Source organism: Eriocheir sinensis, chromosome 22 (assembly GCF_024679095.1).
Source record: "Eriocheir sinensis breed Jianghai 21 chromosome 22, ASM2467909v1, whole genome shotgun sequence".
Classification (NCBI taxonomy): domain Eukaryota; kingdom Metazoa; phylum Arthropoda; class Malacostraca; order Decapoda; family Varunidae; genus Eriocheir; species Eriocheir sinensis.
In genome coordinates this window covers 7,309,330-7,316,249 of record NC_066530.1, presented here as the reverse complement: position 1 = coordinate 7,316,249, position 6,920 = coordinate 7,309,330, and positions in this window count along the sequence as shown.

The window sequence follows — 6,920 nt, the reverse complement described above, 5'->3', positions numbered from 1 at the left end:
AGTGTTGAAGAAGGTGACAGCTGGGTGTTGTCAAAGAATAGGGGATAGGTGTTTGGAAGATTGTGTCGAGTTGATAGGTGGAGAAATTGGGTTTTTGAGATATTGAAGGACGCAAGGTACCTTTTACCCCAATCAGAAATGATAGCAAGGTCTGAGGTTAAGCGTTCTGCAGCATCCAGCCTGGAGTCTTGTAATTCTTGTTGAGAGGGTCTTCTGTTGAAAAAAGTTGAATAATGCAGAGTGGAGTCATCAGCGTATGAGTGGATAGGACAGTTTTATTATGGGAAGAAGATCATTGATGAATAACAGGAAGAGAGTGGGTGATAGGACAGAGCCCTGTGGAACACCACTGTTGATAGGTTTAGGGGAAGAACAGTGACTGTCTACCACAGCAGAGATAGAACGGCCAGAAAGGAAACTGGAGATAAAGGAACAGAGAGAAGGATAGAATCCGAAAGAGGGCAGTTTAGAAAGTAAAGACTGGTGCCAGACTATACAAAGCTTTCAATATGTCTAGCACAACTGAGAAAGTTTCACCGAAACGGCTAAGAGAGTATGACCAAGAGTCAGTTAAGAGAGCAAGATCTCCAGTAGAACGCCCCTTGCGGAACCCATACTGGCAATCAGATAGAAGGTTTTTATTATTATTATTATTATTATTATTATTATTATTATTATTATTATTATTATTATTATTATTAGCAGTAGTAGTAGTAGTAGTAGTAGTAGTAGTAGTAGTAGTAGTAGTAATAATAGTAATAGTAGTAGTAGTAGTAGTAGTATTGTTATCATTATTATCATTATAATTAGTAGGCTAGTAGTAGTGTTCACAGGAATGATACCCCCCAAGATCTCGGTGATTCTTTGAAAGGGCGCAATTTAGGTCCTAGGGGGGGACCCCCCCCCGCCACTGTGAAAAAAAAAATATATATATTCACCGCGTGATGGACGACGCGGGTTCGAATCCCCACGCTACCACTTGGATTTTTCAGTCACCGCCGAGTGGCTTAAAACTACCCACATGCTCTCCTGAAGACCACCCATCAACCCGGACTCTAGAGGAAGCCGTCCAAGCGAATCAAGAACGAGTTCCGGGGGGCAGCATGAGCCAATGCAAGATGGCGCCACTATAAACACTCGCCTGCGCCAGAGCAGCTGGGCCGACCATCAGGCCCCACCTGGAAGAAGCCTTGGGCGATCATCAGGCCGCACCAGGAAGATGCCTACCGGCGCAATAGGCAGCGACGTAAAAAAAAAAAAAAATATATATATATATATATATATATATATATATATATATATATATATATATATATATATATATATATATATATATATATATGTGTGTGTGTGTGTGTGTGTGTGTGTGTGTGTTTTTACAGCTAAGGAGACAGCTCAAGGGTGCAAACAAAAATATAAAAAAAAGGCCGCTACTCACTGTTCCTGAATAGAGGTCAAAGGAGTGTCCAAAAAGAGAGGTCAATTTCGGGAGGAGAGGTGTCCTGATACCCTCCTCTTGAAAGAGTTCAAGTCGTAGGCAGGATGAAATACAGATGAAGGAATATTGTTCCAGAGTTTACCAGCATGAGGGATGAAAGAGTGAAGATGCTGGTTGACTCTTGCATTAGGGGTTTGGACAGTATAGGGATGAGCATGAGTAGAAAGTCGTGTGCAGCGGGGCCGCGGGAGGTGGGGAGGCATGCAGTTAACAAGTACAGAAGAGCAGTCAGCATGAAAATATAGATAGAAGATAGAAAGAGAGGCAACATGGCGGCGGAATTTGAGAGGTAGAAGACTATCAGTATGAGGAGGAGAGCTGATGAGACGAAGAGCCTTTGACTCCACTCTGTCAAGGAGAGCTGTGTGAGTGGACCTCCCCCACACATGAGAAACATACTCCATACGAGGGCAGACAAGGCCCCTGTAAATGGATAGCAACTGTGTGGGGGAGAAGAACTGGCGGAGACGGTACAGAACGCCCAGCCTAGAGGAAGCTGGTTTAGTAAGAGATGAGATATGAAGTTTCCAGTTGAGATTTTGAGTTAAGGATAGACCGAGAATGTTTAGTGTTGAAGAAGGTGATAGCTGTGTGTTGTCAAAGAATAGGGGATAGTTGTTTGGAAGATTGTGTCGAGTGGATAGGTGGAGAAACTGTGTTTTTGAGGCGTTGAAGGACACCAGGTTCCTCTTGCCCCAATCGGAAATAATAGTAAGGTCTGAGCCTAAGCGTTCTGTTGCCTCCAGCCTTGAATCGTTAAGTTCCTGTGGAGTGGGTCTTCTATTAAAAGAAGTTGAGTAATGCAGAGAGGAGTCATCGGCGTGAGAATGGATAGGACAGTTCGTTTTGGAAAGAAGATCATCAGTGAACAACAGAAAGAGAGTGGGAGATAGGACAGAACCCTGTGGGACACCAGTGTTAGTAGGTTTAGGGGAAGAACAGTGACCGTCCACCACAGCAGAAATAGAACGGTCAGAAAGGAAACTGGAGATAAAGGTACAGAGAGAAGGATAGAAACCGTAGGAGGGTAGTTTGGAAAGCAAAGATTTGTGCCAGACCCTATCAAAAGCTTTTGATATGTCCAGCGCAATAGCAAAGGTTTCACCGAAACGGCTAAGAGAGGATGACCAAGAGTTAGTTAGGAAGGCAAGAAGATCACCAGTAGAATGCCCCTTGCGGAACCCATACTGGCGATCAGATAGAAGGTTAGAAGTGGAAAGGTGCTTTTGAATCTTCCGGTTAAGGATTAAGTGATTGATTCAAAAGCTTTAGATAGACAGGAAAGTAAAGCTATAGGGCGGTAGTTTAAGGGAATGGAACGGTCATCCTTCTTAGGCACAGGCTGTACAAAGGCATACTTCCAGCAGGAAGGAAAGGTAGATGTTGATAGACAGAGACGAAAGAGTTTGACCAGGCAGGATGTCAGCACGGAAGCACAGTTTTTAAGGACAATAGGAGGCACTCCATCATGTCCATAAGCCCTCTGAGAGTTGAGGCCAGAGAGGGCATAGAAAACATCATTTGGAAGAATTTTAATACAGGCATAAAGGAGTCAGAGGGGGGATGAGTAGAAGGAATATGCCCAGAATCATCCAGGGTGGAGTTCTTACAGAAAGTTTGAGCGAAGAGTTCAGCCTTAGAGACAGATGAGTCGGCAGTGCTGCCGTCAGGGTTAAGGAGAGGAGGGAAAGAGGAAGAAGTGAAATTGGAGGAGATATTTTTGGCTAGATGCCAGAAGTCACAGGAAGAATTAGAAGAAGCAAGATGTTGACATTTTCTCTTGATAAAAAAGTTTTGGTAAGTCGGAGAATAGATTTGGCATGATTCCAGGCTGAAATGTAAAGGTCAAAGTTAGCGGGTGTTCGAAGGCTCTGGAACCTTTTGTGAGCTCTCTCTCTCTCTCTCTCTCTCTCTCTCTCTCTCTCTCTCTCTCTCTCTCTCTCTATATATATATATATATATATATATAGATACATATATATATATATAAATATATATCAATTAATGGGCATACACCTATATATGTATATATATATATATATATATATCTATATATATATATATATATATATATATATATATATATATATATAGATATATATATATATATATATGTATCAATTAATGGGGGCATACACCTGGGGGTGCGTTGTTTCACCCACCCCACAACGCCAAGCCCAGGGGTCCCCTTCCCATCCTGAGTACCTCCTGGCAGGATCTATCGACTTACTCAAGCCACGAACTCCTTGGGCATCCCCGTGGCCTCCTCCACTCAGGATTGTCTCTTACAGAGATAACATAATGAGCAGGGTCAGCTTCTGGGTAACGTGCCACGTGCCCATATAGCCGGAGTTGGCGTTGACAGACTATACAGGTATTATATGTCAAATTAGTCTCATGGTGTAGTCGCCTGTTTGACAAAGTCATTCCATCAATATCCCACGATTTTACGTAGACATTTATTACTAAAGGCATATATATATATATATATATATATATATATATATATATATATATATATATATATATATATATATATATATATACAGTACCGTCTCGAGTTTCGCGCTGTCTGAGTTTCGCGATCCACGAGTTTCGCGGTTAGTCCTAAATTCTTGTCATCTCGACTTTCGCGCATTATCACCCCGAATTTCGCGCTGCTTTGACACGTACGGGTCACGTCTACTTACCATCGGCGTCATGCGCGCTACATTTAAAGGTAGTATCACACTGGACGTTTTCTTCCAAACATTGTGGCTATGGCAAGAGAGAGAGAGAGAGAGAGAGAGAGAGAGAGAGAGAGAGAGAGAACGGGTCGTTTTGAAGCCGCAGTTGAAGGCGGCTGCCTTACGATTGGCTGACGGTTCTGAAAACACGCTCATGATTCGCTGGGAGTCCGATGACGTCATCGCTGATGCTCACCCTATCAGCGGCTTCACTGCCTTAAGGCGGTGTCAGAATGGCCGTTTTCGTCCAACCGTTGGGGCTACGGGCAACGCCCGTACGCCCAACCGGGAGCGAGTTCACGGTTATCCGTAAGCTGGTGTCACTCAGGGCTTTTTTCTTCCCACCGAGTTGGCGCCAGCTAGGGCAACCGGCAACTCCAACGTTTCCGGGTGTGCGTCACACACGGCCAAGGTCGGTTGCTCGTATCCACATCCACAACGTAAACAAAGCACTTGTCTTATACCAACATGGCGTCGTCTGCTAAAGTAAGGGCTGTTGCGGCTTGTGCTGCCATTACCCAAGTTGTGGATTTGTTGCTGAAGTTAAATGGAAGGAAGAAACAGTTGTGGGTGTGGCATAACTGTGTTTCCTCCATGCCAGTTCTCATTGTCACCACTGCGCGTGCGCGGCCAACCCACCCATCTTGACTCAATCACATAAACACATGGATCGAATAACAACACACACACACACACACACACACACACACGGCCCGGTAGCTCTGGGGTAGAGCGTCTGGCTCACAACCAGAAGGACCGGGGTTCAATTCCCCGGCCGGGTGAAGATAAGTTGGGTTTATCTTCTTTCACGTGTAGCCCATGTTCACCTAGTAGTGAGTAGGTACGCGACGTCAGGCAAGGAGTTGTGATCTCGTTGTCGCGGTGTGTTGTGTGTGAATGGTCTCAGTCCTTCCCAAAGATCGGTACTACGAGCTCTGTGCTCTTCCGTAGGGGAACGGCTGGCTGTCTCGAGAGAGACCCGCGGTAGACCAAGAGGTGAATTACACGGGCGCGCACGCACAAACTAGACTCATTATGAACCATTGCAGATGTTTCTGACAAACAGAAACGACTTCCCCATTTCTTGAGTGTGTTAGAACGTATTTGGTGAGTGGCTCACATGAACCAAACCTAGCTTTTGGCAAGAAGAGAGCAGTCGTCATTAACACTGCTCTCTTCTTGCCATTGGGTATGTTTGATTTGTTTGAACCACTCACCAAATAAGTTCTAACACACTCTAGAAAATGGCGAAGCCATTTTTGTTTGTGAGAAACATCTGCCATGGTTCATGATGAGTCTGGTGTGTGCGTGCATGTGTGTGTGTGTGTGTGTGTGTGTTGTTATTCGATCCACGTGTTTATGTGGTCGGAGTCTAGATGGGTGGGTTGGCCGCTCATGCGCAGTGGTGACAATGAGTATCGACATGGAGGAACCACAGACACGCCACACCCACAACAGCTTCTTCCTTCCATTTAACTGCAGCAACAAGTCCATAACTTGGGTAATGGCAGCACAAGCGGGGGAGCCCTTACTTTAGCAGACGACGCCATGTTGATACAGGGCAAGTACCTTGTTTACATTGTGGATGTGGATACGGGCAACCGACCTTGGCCGCGTGTGACGCACACCAGGAAAATTTGGATTTGCCGGTTGCCCAAGCTGCCGCCAACGCGGTGGGAAGGGCTCAGTGTGACACCAGGCTACGAACAATCGACAACTCGCTCCCGGATGGACACACGGGCGTTGCCAGTAGCCACAACGTACGGTTAGAAGAAAACGGCCAGTGTGACACTGCCCCAAGGCAGCGAGGCCGCTGACCGGGTGAGAGCCGGTGATGACGTCATCGGACTCCCAGCGAATCACAAGCGTGTTTTCAGAGCTCAGCCAATCGTGAGGCTTTATCTGTGGCCTTAAAACGACCCGTTCTCTCTTCCCGTTTTCTTCCTTTTTCCAAGGTACATTTTTGAGATAACAAGGGAGTAAAGGAGGAAAAAAATTGAGCTCCGGGGCGGGCAGCATGAACCAATTAAAATGGCGCCACTATAAACAGTTGCCTGCGCCATGGCGGGCTCGAGGCCAACCATCAGGCCCAGATGGATAGAACAAGGCAAGTATAGAGAGGTATCGTCACTCTCATAGAACGTAAAGAACCAAATTTTGAAATAAGCTCTTTTATTAGGACCTCTCGGAAGTTTTTTATGTTATAAACTACTACAATAAAATAAAATAAGATGTGGATTTTTTTGTTATATACCGTATGAAGCAATTGTCGGTGAATAAAAGAATATAAATAGAAATGTTCACGGCATCTCATTCGATCTGGACGATGATTGGCTGGCGTTTCGATAAGCTCCGCGCCCCTTCCTCGAGCCTAATTAAGCCCCGCCCCATCCTCGTTGTCTGCCCAAACGGACGACATCACACACCTCACTCCCACCCTGTTTCCTGACCCCAACATTAATTTTTACGAAAAACTGAGACCACCATTATCTTCCCTAGAAAATTCTGCATCACAGTAGCATAAAATTATAACAATAATGTAAAATTACACATACGAAAATGAGAGTGAATTATGGAGTATACATTTTCTTGCACTTATTTCCCTTCAACTCCTTAGTACTCAGCTGGTTTTCGTCGCATCACTTTTTTAAGCACAGATCCTAAATCTGCATGCTTTAAATTTCTGCTTCTGATGG